The sequence below is a fragment of the Trachypithecus francoisi genome, unplaced genomic scaffold (assembly GCF_009764315.1).
Source record: "Trachypithecus francoisi isolate TF-2019V2 unplaced genomic scaffold, Tfra_2.0 Lachesis_group0, whole genome shotgun sequence".
In the NCBI taxonomy this organism is placed as follows: Eukaryota; Metazoa; Chordata; class Mammalia; order Primates; family Cercopithecidae; genus Trachypithecus; species Trachypithecus francoisi.
The window spans coordinates 19,358,527-19,371,587 of record NW_022681453.1 but is presented as its reverse complement, the minus strand read 5'-3'; the positions used below and the strand labels follow the sequence as shown (position 1 = coordinate 19,371,587).

The following is a 13,061-nucleotide window of genomic DNA, read 5'->3' as shown; positions in this document are numbered from 1 at the left end:
GCTAATTTTTGTTTGTATTTTTAGTAGAGACAGGGTTTCACTATATTGCCCAGGCTGGTCTTGAACTCCTGACCTTGTGATCCACCAGCCTCGGACTCCCCAAGTACTGGGATTACAGGCGTGAGCCACCACGCCCGGCTGGCTGGTGCATGGTTTTTAAACTGCATTCCTTGTAACGCTAGGAGTTTCTCTGCTACATCATGTCTTAGAATCCCTTGCATCATTCCTTTTCTCTACTTAACGAAGAGGTGTACAAGATTTCGCTGGGACCAAAAGGACTCTGTGGTAAAATCGTAATACTAATATAATTTGAAAATCATGGACCTAGGCCAGGCACAGTGGTTCACACCTGTAATCTCAGCACTTTGGGAGGCTGAGGTGGGTGGATCACGAGGTCAGGAGTTAAAGACCAGCCTGGCCAACTTGGCGAAACCCTATCTCCACTAAAAATACAAAAATTAGTTGGGCGTGGTGGCATGCGCCTGTAATCCCAGCTACTTGGGAGGCAGAGGCAGGAGAATCGCTTGAACGGGGGAGGTAGAGGTTGCAGTGAGCCAAGATTGTGCCATTGCACTCCAGCCTGGGCAGCAGAGCAAGACTCTGTCTCAGAAAGAAAGAGAGAAAGAGAGAAAGAGAGGAAGGAAGGAAGGAAGGAAGGAAGGAAGGAAGGAAGGAAAAGAAAGAAAAGAAAGAAAGATCATAGATCTAGTAAAGCCCTCTTTATGGGGGATGGATGAGGAAACTTGCCCAGAGTCACATCTAGTCTCCTGTACGTCAGACCAGACCTGTCCTACAGGATGCCTGTTGGCTCTGTAGAGCAGATGGCAGAAACCCTCAGTGGAGGCATGGCTTGAACACAAAATGGCCAAGAGGTCTCCTTGGTCTGGAGGAGACACATGGTGGTGAGCCACTCTCAACATAATGACACCAAGACCCAGACCTGCAGACCCTGAGAGGCAGTGAGACGCTGTCTTAGCTTAACTGCCAAAAGTCCACAGGATTTGATCTGTTTTTGCCTTCGTGAAATGTAGTGCCCGGGACAGGGATACAAGGCTCTTGGGTTCCAGGCTGCCCCTGACTTCTGGGAATAGCAGCCTTCATTTTAAGGGAGGGAGCTGCACATGGTCATTCAGGCCTTAGACTGTGAGTCTTGAGGGCAGGGTCTGTGCTGCATTCTCCTCAGCACTGAAGACACAGGGTGCAGGGACAGGCACAGGACAAGGGCTCAGGAATCCTAACTTAAAACACAGTTTAGTTCTTCTTCTTTTTTTTTTTTTTAACGGAGTCTCTCTCTGTCGCCCAGGCTGGAGTGCAGCGGCATAATCTCGGCTCACTGCAACCTCTGCCTCCGGGATTTAAGCGATTCTCCTGCCTCAGCCTCCTGAGCAGCTGGGATTACAGGAGCACCCAACTGATTTTTTGTATTTTTAGTAGAGATGGGGTTTCACCATGTTGGCCAGGCTGGTCTTGAAATCCTGACCTCAGGTGATCTGCCCACCTCGGCCTCCCAAAGTGCTGGGATGACAGGCATAAGGTACCCATGCCTTGCCACTTGTTTTTAAGATAAGGTTTCCATTTAGTGGCTGCCCCCATGCCCCACTTACGAGGTGTGACCTTCCAAGGCAGTAACTGAGTTTCCACATTTTATGGAATGACACTTTTTCCCTTGGGTTGTTTTCTGTTTTCTCCCCTGGGTTGCCTCTTCAGGAGGTGGGAGTCTCTACCCTGTGGAGAGAGTGGGCAATGAGTGCTCCAGTTTCTTCTCTTGACACTCTTCTTCCTCTGCATAATCCAACAGGTAGGGGTGCCCCAAGGCTACCAGGGCTGCTTTTCAATGCAGTAGAATTTGGTAGCATGTGCTTGCCCAGGAAACAGGTAGAAAATGGATGGTCAGGCCAGGTGCAGTGGCTCATGCCTGTAATCCCAGCATTTTGGGAGGCCAAGGCAGGTGGATTGTTTGAGGTCAGGAGTTCGACACCAGCCTGGCCAACATGATGAAACCCCGTCTCTACTAAAAATACAAAAATTAGCCAGGTGTGGTGGCAGGCACCTGTAATCTCAGCTACTCGGGAGGCTGAGGCATGAAAATTGCTTGAACCCGGGAGGTGCACATCTCAGTAAGCCAAGATCATGCCACTGCACTCCAGCCTGGGCGACAAGAGTGAAAATCCATCTCAAAAAAAAAAAAGAAAAGAAAAGAAAGTGGATGGTCACAGAGGGATGGCACTGAGGAGAGAAGATCTGGTCCCTGGCTCAGGGGCCTCCTCCAGCCCTAGGGTCTCAAGGGACAGGACAATGGTCAAGGAATACAGGCACAGGCCCCAGCTGTTCTCGTCTTTTGGCGATCACTGAGACATGAGAAACTAATTCCATCCTGAGTCTCCAATAACCCTTCTCGCCCACTACAGCCTGAGGCTGGTCCACTGAGCCCCTCCAGACTCCACACCCCTCTCTAGAGCCTACAGGCTATTGTGAAGTCCTTTCTCCCCTAAAGTCATGCCCACTAGTCCCTGGTTGTCCTGGTCTCTGGTCCTGTGGGGAGGCAACCAGCTTTGTGACTTCACAAAAGGCTATCTTGTGAGAAGCCTGGACCTGGTGAAGCAGGAGCAGGGCAGAGGTGGCTCCCCTCAGGAACATCATGTGACTTTTCATAGAGAGACATCTCCACCTCTAAGGGATGAAGAACTTCCCCACGGTAAGAGCCCATGACACCCTCTACATCTAGAAACTCCCCTCCTTGATGATTTTGGCTCCCAAGCCTAACTGGGTATCCCAGGTTGTATCTGGCAACATCTCCAAGAGGGATAGGCCCATGGTAGAGGTATTTACTTCGGGTGGCGGGGTGAGTCTCTGACCTCTGAATTTGTCCCATTCGACAAAGCCATTCTTCTCTAGGCCTTCTCTTTTTTTAATTTAAAAAATTATTATTAATTTTATTGCTATTATTATTATTCAAGACAGAATCTTGCTCTCTTGCATAGGCTGGAGTGCAGTAGCATGATCTCAGCTCCTGGGTTCAAGCAATCCTCATGCCTCAGACTCCTGAGTAGCTGGGATCCTGTGCACCATCACACCTGGCTAATTTTTGTAATTTTTTAGCAGAGATGGGATTTTGCCATGTTGGCCAGGCTGGTCTTGAACTCTTGGCCTCAGGTGATCCACCTGCCTTGCTCCCCTGAAGTGCTGGGATTATGGCATGAGCCACCACACCTGGCCATAATAATTATTTTTATTTTTATTATTTTTTATAGAGACAGGGTCTCACTATGTTGCTCAGGTTGGTCTTGAACTCTTAGGCTCAACAATCCTCCTGTCTCAGCCTCCCTAAGTGCTGGAATTACAGGTATGAGCCACCGTGCCAGGCACAGGCCCTCTTAAAATGAAAGAACCGATAGAGTGGTAAACTCTTTCTGACCTGAGTCATCATGAGGGTCTGCCCCAGCAGTCTCCAGAGTACCTTCAAATGGGTCAGGCCAGAGATCCCTGAATCCTGTAGAATGGTCTTTCTAAAAATCCAGGGGTGGCCAGAGCACAGTGGTTCACACCTGTCATCCCAGCAGTTTGAGAAGCCAAGGTGGGTGGATCACTTGAGGTCAGGAGTTCGAGATCAGCCTGGCCAACACGGTGAAACCCCATCTCTACTAAAAATACAAAAATTAGCCAGGCTTTGTGGCAGGCACCTGTAATCCCAGCTACTCAGGAGGCTGAGGCAGGAGAATCACTTGAACCCAGGATGCAGAGGTTGCGGTGAGACGAGATTGCTTCACTGCACTCCAGCCTGGGGACAGAGTGAGGCTCCATCTGAAAATAAATAAATATATAAATAAAAATTCAGGGGCTTCTGAGAGCTTGGAGGCCAGGCCAACACACACACACACACTCTCATCCCAATGTTGACTCCACTCTTCCTCCTGGAAGGAGTTCCAACCCTAGGAACCTGAGGCAAAAGAGGCTAGGTGTGCTTGCTTTTTTTTTTTTTTTTTTTTTTTTTTTTTTTTTTTGAGACGGAGTCTCGCTCTGTCGCCCAGGCTGGAGTGCAGTGGCCGGATCTCAGCTCACTGCAAGCTCCGCCTCCCGGGTTTACGCCATTCTCTCGCCTCAGCCTCCCGAGTAGCTGGGACTACAGGCGCCCGCCATCTCGCCCGGCTAATTTTTTTGTATTTTTTTTTAGTAGAGACGGGGTTTCACCGTGTTAGCCAGGATGGTCTCGATCTCCTGACCTCGTGATCCGCCCGTCTCGGCCTCCCAAAGTGCTGGGATTACAGGCTTGAGCCACCGCGCCCGGCCGTGTGCTTGCTTTTTTATCTCCCTGTTACCTGTGCCCACTGGTCGATGTGGGCACTTAAGTTGTTGACTTTGTGGAGTCTGTTTCTTTCTCTGTAAAGTGAGAGTAGTGGATGTAGATGTAATCAGACATAATTACACACCCTTTGGGAAATGTTGTGGTGTTCCCTCTCCTCATTTTATGGGGGTGGGGTATAGGGGCCATCAGGCAGGAGCAGGGTACCCAGTGAATGATTGGGATTTCCTCTTTGTCCAGGCTGGTGTTCCCAAAGCCTGGTAGTCTTGAGCCTCTAATTGGTAGCTCCTGTGACACTCCTGGACCCTTGCAGTAGCAGTCTTGTCTAGCCAACAGGAGAGCAGGGGTGGATATGAGACAGCTGGCCTCACTTCCCAGCCCCAGGGAATTGCTGGAGGAAGCACAGGAGTTGTGGGGTGGCACCAGGGTGAGGATGGGCTGGTGGGAGCACCTGGGTAAGCCTAGAAGGAGGTGCTGGGAGTGAAAAGCTCACAGAAGGATGGGAGCGGGAGAGGGAGGAGAATGAAGGAGAAGCTTGAAGCTCAGAGGGCTTGGTGCTGTCCATTTTCCTAGCCAGGGAGTGGGCGTGCTTGGAGGTGGGAGTAGGTAGAGCATGCCTATCTGTAGGCCTTGGTCCTGGGGCCAGGGTTGGGGTCTTCTTGCCTTTTCTCTGCTGCTGGGCAGCCCCCAAAGCACTCCTCACTCTTTCAGATGGGGCTTCCTCTTTCTTGGGCACACTATGGAGCAGGGGGTGGAACAGGCAGAGCAAGGTGAGAGGGAGTCCAGAGATGTCCTACCAACGAGGCCAATAAATCTCTTCCCAGTGGTGCAGGACCCATGTGCCAGAACTAAGCCAGGTGTGTGGGCCTGGATTGTCTGTAGCTTTGTGTGTGCATATGCTTAGATGTGAAAGTATTTGTTGTGAGGACTAGATGCCTAATGTGTAGTGTGCATGCTTGTGTATCTGGCACATGTGGGTAATACTTGAACTGTGAAATATGCCACCAAGCACACTTGGAATGCGTGAGCAGTTGGGAAAGCCTGGGTGCTACCTCTTCCCCTTCCCAGAGGTGGGAAGGAGATGTTTGAAGGTGCCTGCAGGTGTGTGCCTGTGTGTGTGTTGGGGAGGGGGAGGTGTTGGCAGGGGCAGAGGAGGCTGCAGGAGTTAAGAGTGCAGAATCCTGAGGGTGTGGCTGCTGGACAGGCCCTGTTTGTCTCCTGCTCTGCTTCCCCTGCTTCCTAGGCCCTGGCTTCTCCAAAGCCCCTTCTTAATGCTTCTTGCTCCCATCACCAACCCAGGACCCCAGGCTGGGTTTCTGTTTTTAAAAAAAATTAAGAAAAAAAATTTTTTTTGAGATAGCGTTTATGTCTGTCACCCAGGCTGGAGTGTAGTAGCACAATCACAGCTCACTGCAGCTTCAACCTCCCAAGCTCAAGCAATCCTCCCACGTCAGCCTCATAAATAGCTGAGACTACAGGCATGCACCACCACGTCCGGCAATTTTTAAGATATTTTGTAGAGACAGTGGAGTCGGGGCGGGGGGGGGGGGTGTCTCTCTATGTTGCCCAGGCTGGTCTTGAACTCCTGGGATCAAGAGATTCTCAGCCTCTCAAAGTGTTGGGATTACAGGCGTGAGCCACAGCGCTCTGACCAGGTTGGGTTTCTGAAATGAAGCAGTGCCATCTGGTGGCAGGCTGAGGCAGTGCCAGGAGCTGGTGAGCTGGGCCTTGAGCTCCCTTAAGGGCTCTGCCTTTTAGGACCCCAGCCAGTGGAAAAGTCATCATTGGGCGGGCTAGACCATAGACAGAGGGGAGATATCTAAGGCTTAAATGTCCCATCTCCATACATTTTGGGTTCATGGCCCAGGAAAGTCACCTGAAGGAATGCTGGAGGAAAGGCATGTGGGTTCCATTCCTTGATTTACCTCTCTGGGTTCAGATTTCTCATCTGTAAAGGTGATTAACCATATCTTCCCTGTGTGTGTGGCAGGGTAGTGAGGGTTAAATGAGAGAGTGTGGCTAGAACACTTGGCTCAGAGCCCAGCATGCTCTAAAGTTGAAAGAAATAGTAGTGGCCATTACTGATAGAGGCAAAGTTCCAGAAGCACAGAGAAGAGAGCTGTGTGTTGTCGCAGGAGAAAGAAGTGAAGAGAGGTGACATGTCTGTGGCGCTCCCAGCACACAGTAGAGTACACATTTAAGAGAAGGAGGATGGTCTCTTTTCTGGAAAGAGGGAAGTGGGATCTAGTGGGGAGTGAAACCAAGGGACCCAGGATTCAGGTTCCTTACTAGCTGTGGAACACTGAGTATAGTGGCAGGCTTGCTGTGTCTTGTGTTCATGTGACAGTATTGTCCGTGAAGACTCATGGAAAGGCACGGAGACTTGCTCAGCATTCCCAGAGAGATGATGAGCTGCGTAAGGCCTTGAAGGTTGGGTAGGATCTTGTCAGGTCAAGATTCTCCTCAAATGTGGAGTCATGTTTATCTTCTATGTCCCGCAAAAGGGACTGCTGGTCAGAGTAAGGAGTCTTCTGGTTCTGCTGTTAATTGGTTGTGTGATGCTGGGCAAGTCACTCACTCCCTCTGGGCCTCATTTTTCCCAACAACATGAAGAAATTGAATTAAGTGACCTGTGAGGTCAGTCCTGCCTCAATCTATGAGCTTTTGATTTTTCACTTCTCTGCCGCACGTATAATACCTGGCAATAAATATCTATTGATTCCTACAGGCTAGGTCTTGAACAAAAAGAGAGGCTGGGCGCAGTGGCTCATGCCTGTAATCCCAACACTTTGGGGGGCTGAGGCAGGAGAATCACTTGAGCCTAGAAATTCAAGACCAACCTGGACAACACAGTGGGACCTCGTCTCTACAAAAATTTAAAAAAATTAGCTGGGTGTGGTGGTGCACACCCGTAGTCCCAGCTACTTGGGAGACTGAGGTGGGAAGACAGCTTGAGCCCAGGAGGTTGAGGCTGTAGCGAGCTGTGATTGCGCCATTGCACCCCAGCGTGGGTGACAGAGCGAGGCCCTGTTTCAAAAATAAAAAAAAAAAAGAAAAAAAAAAGAATGGAGAACAAAGAGGCTGGGAGGCCCCGGTGGGTGGACCACTTCAGCCCAGGAGTTCTAGACCAGCCTGGCCAATATGGCGAAACCATGTCTCTACCAAACACACACACACAAAACAAAAATAAAAATTAGCTGGGTGTCGTGGCATGCACCTGCAGTCTCAGCTGGAGGCTGAGGTGGGAGGACTGTTTGAGCCCGGGAGGCGGAGGTCACAGTGAGCTGAGATCCTCACTGCACTCCAGCCTGGGCAACAGAGCGAGGCTCTGTCTCAAAACAAACAAACAAATAAAAAACAACTAGTGCCTTCTGTTTTAATGAGTGCTGCGATTTCTGATATGTTTATGAGAAAATATTTTCTTAGATCACGGTATGTTCTAGGTAAGATGAGGCAAATGGCCGAATAAAACACAGGCTCTTTGCGCACACAGGTCAGAACAAGACACTAAAGCATCAGGCGATTATAGTACTGTCTTGGAAGGATTGACTCCCTCACTTTTCACTTCCGCCTTCCGAAGCAGCCAATGAGTACTCAGCAGTTCGCATTTATGCAAAAAAACTACAAATCCAGAAGTCAATGCGCGGGGCGAAGAGCTCAGGCGCCAATTGGGACTGGTGGGCCCGCCCCTAGACGTGGAACTTCATTTCCCAGGCGTCCCCGGGGCTCTTCGATTATCCTCGGATCGTGCAGGCGTTCTCCTCCCGCCCCTTGCTCACTGTCCTCGCGCCAAGTAGGCGCGCGCGCGCGCGCGGTGCACGTAGCGCGGGAGTGACGCATAATATGTGGGCCGCGTGGAGCAGTGGTCGCGCTGTGTGTGTGTGTGTGTGAGTGAAGAGTGAGTGCGGGACCTGAGGCTGTGTGTGTGAACTGTGGCCACTGGCGGGGTCGGGGGGGGGGCAGTGGCGGAGCCGCCTCGGACGGTAAGTGGGAAATGGAGGGAGGCGACTCTACGGGAGGGGCGCAAGGAAGCAGGGCGCTCGGCTAGCCGGGCGGCAGAGTGGGCGCCGGGCTGGGGGAGGGGCGGCACCTGCTTGGGCCGCCGGCGAGGAGGGGGCGGGCCGGTCAGCCAGGAGGCTGGGCCCGGGGCCTGACAGGACTTTTCCTCCTCCTGATTCTTGTCCCGGGGGCGGGGCCTCCACGTTTTTCCTCCACTCCCCACGAGAAGCTTCCCGAGAGTAACTCTTCCGCCCGGAGTGGGGGGGCGGGGTGTGTCCGCCCCTACCTGGAGGGAGGGGCGTATTTCATATACCTTGTCATCTTTTCCCTTCCAATCCTCCTAGTCTCTGTTCCGTACGGGCTTGGGGGGCTCCATCTTCCGTACTATACGGCGGGCCCCTTCACGGACTGTGTCTCCGCCTCCAGCTCCAGTCACCTGGGCGGGCTCTCCCGTCTCTCGGCCTCGTGCCACCTCTCCCTGCACCCGCCCGGCTCTTGGACCTTGCGACGGGGGCGGAGCTTTCTGGTCACGCCTCTCATCCCCGTGAAGAAGGGAAGGGTTGGAAAGAGATGCGCGGGTCTCGCAGCCTGGAGTCAAACCTCAGAGTGCCCGCCAAACTTCCCGGGAGTCTGTTTCCGGGGCTTATAGTTTTCAGCTGGGGTTTCAGAAGCGTTTGCTTCACAACTTCACTTCCTAGACGGTTTTCTGTCTGGCTTCCTCTTACTGCAGTGGCAGCGCCCTGGTTTTCCATTTGTTGAGGAAATAGTTTTGGAGTGTTTGTATTAAGTTATTTTTGAGTCACAAATGACTCGTCCTTGGCCACGTCATGTTGGTCTCGGTTTTTCCTTACCCTGTTTTTTCGATGATGCCTTTTAATTAGTCTTTAATTACACGTTTTAATTTTTTATGTTAGTAGCATCTTCCTGTTCAAAATGCATTGTTAATGTACATAATGAGAGGTTAATTGGTAATATCCTGCATTTTCTTTTTCCAGCTTACTGGAGTTTACCTTTAATGTTTATGTAAGTGTGTATATTTAGACTTTAGGAATCGATTTAGTATTTTTCTTAATGATGTGAACATTTGGATTTTCTATATAGCAGTTATTCGTTACTCATTTTTGAGTAGGTATATATTTTTGGATGTTGAGATAATAGAGAATTTGGGGAATGCAAGGAAATCATTTTTTGCTTAGTATCTCTTGGGTAGTTGCTGAGTACAGTGTTTTACTGTTCTGCCTATTATACAGTTTTCAAATTTTTTTTATTCATTTATTTTTTGTAGAGACAGTAGTCTTACTGTGTTGCCCAGGCTGGTCTTGAACTCAAGTGATCCTCCCTTGTCAGCCTCCCAAAGTGTTGGAATTACAGGCATGAGCCACTACACCTGGACTATTTTTTTAAAATACAGGATCTTGCTCTGTAGCCTAGGCTGGAGTGCAGTGGTGTGATCATAACTCTTTTTTTTTTTTTGAGACTGAGTCTCCCTCTGTCGCCCAGGCTGGGGTGCAGTGGTGCGATCTCGGCTCACTGCAAGCTCCGCCTCCTAGGTTCACGCCGTTCTCCTGCCTCAGCCTCCTGAGTAGCTGGGATTACAAACTCTTCCGCCCAGCTAATTTTTTGTGTTTTTAGTAGAGACAGGGTTTCAGTGTGTTAGTCAGGATGGTCTCGAGCGTGATCATAACTCATTGCAGCCTCTAACTCCTGGACTCAGAGGAGCCTGCTGCCTCAGCCTCCTGAGTAACTAGGACTGCAGGCACAGGCTACCATGATTGGGTAATTTTTAAATTTTTGTGTAGACTGTGTCTCGAAATGTTGCCCAACTGACCTCAAGTAATCCTCCCGACTTGGCCTCCCAAAGTGTTGGAATTATAGGCTTGAGCCACTGTGCCTGGCAAATTTTTAATTTTTTTTTTTTTTTGAGACAGAGTCTTGCCCTGTTGCCCAGGCTGGAGTGCAGTGGCGTAATCTCGGCTCACTGCAACCTCTGCCTCCTGGGTTCAAGTGATTCTCATGCCTCAGCCTCTGGAGTAGCTAGGGATTACAGGTGTGTGCTACCGTGCCTGACTAATTTTTTAATTTTTAGTAGAGATGCGGATTTGCATTTGGCCAGTCTGGTCTTGAACTTTGGCCTCAAGTAATCCATCTACTTCAGTCTCCCAAAGTGCTAGGATTACAGGCATGAGCCATTGTGCCCGGCAAACAATTGTTAATATTATGCCATGTTTTTTCTGTTTTTGGTGTGGTATCTATGTATTTATTTTGTGGAATACGCTAGCAGACACTTGTTAGGATAAGGAAATTTTACATAGGTATTTCTTGAGGCTTTATATTATCCCACCATGGGGACAATATTGTCATTTAACCCCGCACAACAACTGTTTCCATCTTACAGATAAGGAAATTGAGATTTGGAGAAGTTAAATAACCAAGACTTCACAGGTATGTCAGCAGAATTGGGATTTGAATCCTTGAAATCCTTTTTCTACCTAGTACTAGCTGGTCTTGGGGACCTCTCTGAGCTTGTTTCTTCATGTATAAAAAAGGGTAGGATGGTTGTGAAAATTTAGAATAATGTAAGTATAGTAAATTACTTAGCTCAATGTCTGTTCCATACTAGATACTCACTAATTGGTAACTATCGTGTCACCATTGGACAGACCATCATTTCTTCATAGCACTTAAAGAACTCAAGAACTTGAGTAATGCACCCTCACGGTCTTGGGCATAACAAGGTGAAGATGACTGTTTTTTTGCTCTTGTTGCCCAAGCTGGAGTGTAGTGGTGCGATCTCGGCTCCCCACAACCTCTGCCTCCCCGGTTCAAGTCATTCTCCTGCCTCAGTCTCCTGAGTAGCTGGGATTACAGGCGCGTGCCACCATGCCCGGCTAATTTTTTTTGTATTTTTAGTAGAGACGCAGTTTCACCATGTTGGCCAGGCTGGTCTTGAATTCCTGACCTTGTGATCCACCGGCCTCGGCCTCCCAAAGTGCTGGGATTACCAGGCGTGAGCCACTGTGCCCGGCCTAATTTTGTATTTTTAGTAGAAACGGGGTTTCTTCATGTTGGTCAGGCTGGTCTCAAACTCCCAGCCTCAGGTGATCCGCCTGCCTTGGCCTCCCAAAGTGCTGGGATTACAGGCATGAGCCACCGTGCCCAGCCTTTTTTTTTTTTTCTTGAGACAAGGTCTCGCACTTTTGCTGTGGCTGAAGTACAGTGGTGCAGTCATGACTCACTGCAGCCTCCACCTCCTAGGCTCAAGCAGTTCTCTTGCTTTAGCCTCCCTGAGTAGCTGGGACTACAGGTTGCAGTGAGCCAAGATCGTGCCCCTGCACTCCAACCTGGGCAACAGAGTGAGATTCCGTCTCACAAAACAAAAAAAAACAAAAAACAAACACTGAAGTAGGTACTACTATTACTAATGTTTAAATTTTTTTCATAGAGGCAGGATTTCACCATGTGTTGCCCAGGCTGGTCTCAAACTCCTGGGCTCAAGCGATCTGCCCACCTAGTTTTTCCAAAGTGCTGGGATTACAGGTGTGAGCCACCACACCCAGTTGCTGACTGCTTTCATTGATACTAAATTAATTCACATTGCTATTATTAAGTCTGTTATAAGTTTATATTTTCCTTTATTTATGTATTTAAATAATAGAGACAAGGTCTCACTGTTACCCAGGTTGGTCTCAAACCCCTGGGCTCAAGTGATCCTCCCACCTCAGCCTCCCAAAGTGCTGGCATTACAAATGTGAGCCACCACGCCTTGCCTTTATATTTTTTTATTCTTTATTATTATTAATATTTTTTTGAGATGGAGTTTTTTTTTTTTTTTTTTTTTTTTTGAGACGGAGTCTCGCTCTGTCGCCCAGGCTGGAGTGCAGTGGCCAGATCTCAGCTCACTGCAAGCTCCGCCTCCTGGGTTTACGCCATTCTCTCGCCTCAGCCTCCCGAGTAGCTGGGACTACAGGCGCCCGCCATCTCGCCCGGCTAATTTTTTGTATTTTTTTAGTAGAGACGGGGTTTCACCGTGTTAGCCAGGATGGTCTCGATCTCCTGACCTCGTGATCCGCCCGTCTCGGCCTCCCAAAGTGCTGGGATTACAGGCTTGAGCCACGGCGCCCGGCCTTGAGATGGAGTTTTGCTCTTGTCACCCAGGCTGGAGTGCAGTTGTGCGATCTCGGCTCACTGCAACTTCTGCCTCCTGGGTTCAAGCGATTCTCCTGCCTCAGCCTCCTGAGTAGCTGGGAATACAGGCGCCTGCCACCACGTCTAGCTAATTTTTTATATTTTTAGTAGAGACGGGGTTTCATCATGTTGTCCAGACTGGTCTCGAACTCCTGACCTCAGATGATCCACCCACATCGACCTCCCAAAGTGCAGGGATTACAGGCGTGAGCCACCACACCTGGCCTATTTTTTATTTATTTTTTTAAATAATAGAGACAAGGTCTCACTAAGGTTTATATTTTCCTTGGGCAAATGATTATTCCCAAAGGTTTTTTTTTTGAGATGGAGTCTCGCTCTGTCACGCAGGCTGGAGTACAGTGTCGCGATCTCGGCTTACTGCAAGCTGTGCCTCCCGGGTTCATGCCATTCTCCTGCCTCAGCCTCCTGAGTAGCTGGGACTACAGGCTCCTGCCACTGCGCCCGGCTAATTTTTTGTATTTTTAGTAGAAATGGGGTTTCACCATGTTAGCCAGGATGGTCTCGATCTCCTGACCTCGTGATCCGCACCTCAGCCTCCCAAAGTGCTGGGATTACA

The 13,061-nt window shown here is 49.6% G+C and overlaps 1 protein-coding gene across 4 annotated transcripts in view; it reads left to right on the top strand.

Annotated features, from left to right (window-relative positions):
- The first annotated feature begins 2,614 nt into the window (after positions 1-2,614).
- Positions 2,615-13,061, top strand: part of DCAF1 (DDB1 and CUL4 associated factor 1) — a 120,264-nt gene continuing 109,817 nt past the window's right edge. The window contains exons 1-2 of one of the 4 annotated variants that reach the window (XM_033208923.1): positions 8,139-8,283; positions 10,695-10,741. The gene's annotated coding sequence lies outside the window, so the exon portion shown is untranslated. Of the gene's footprint in view, positions 2,696-8,054; positions 8,284-10,694; positions 10,742-13,061 lie in introns of those variants that run through there. The other 3 variants (XM_033208942.1, XM_033208933.1, XM_033208952.1) reach the window with 3 other exon arrangements.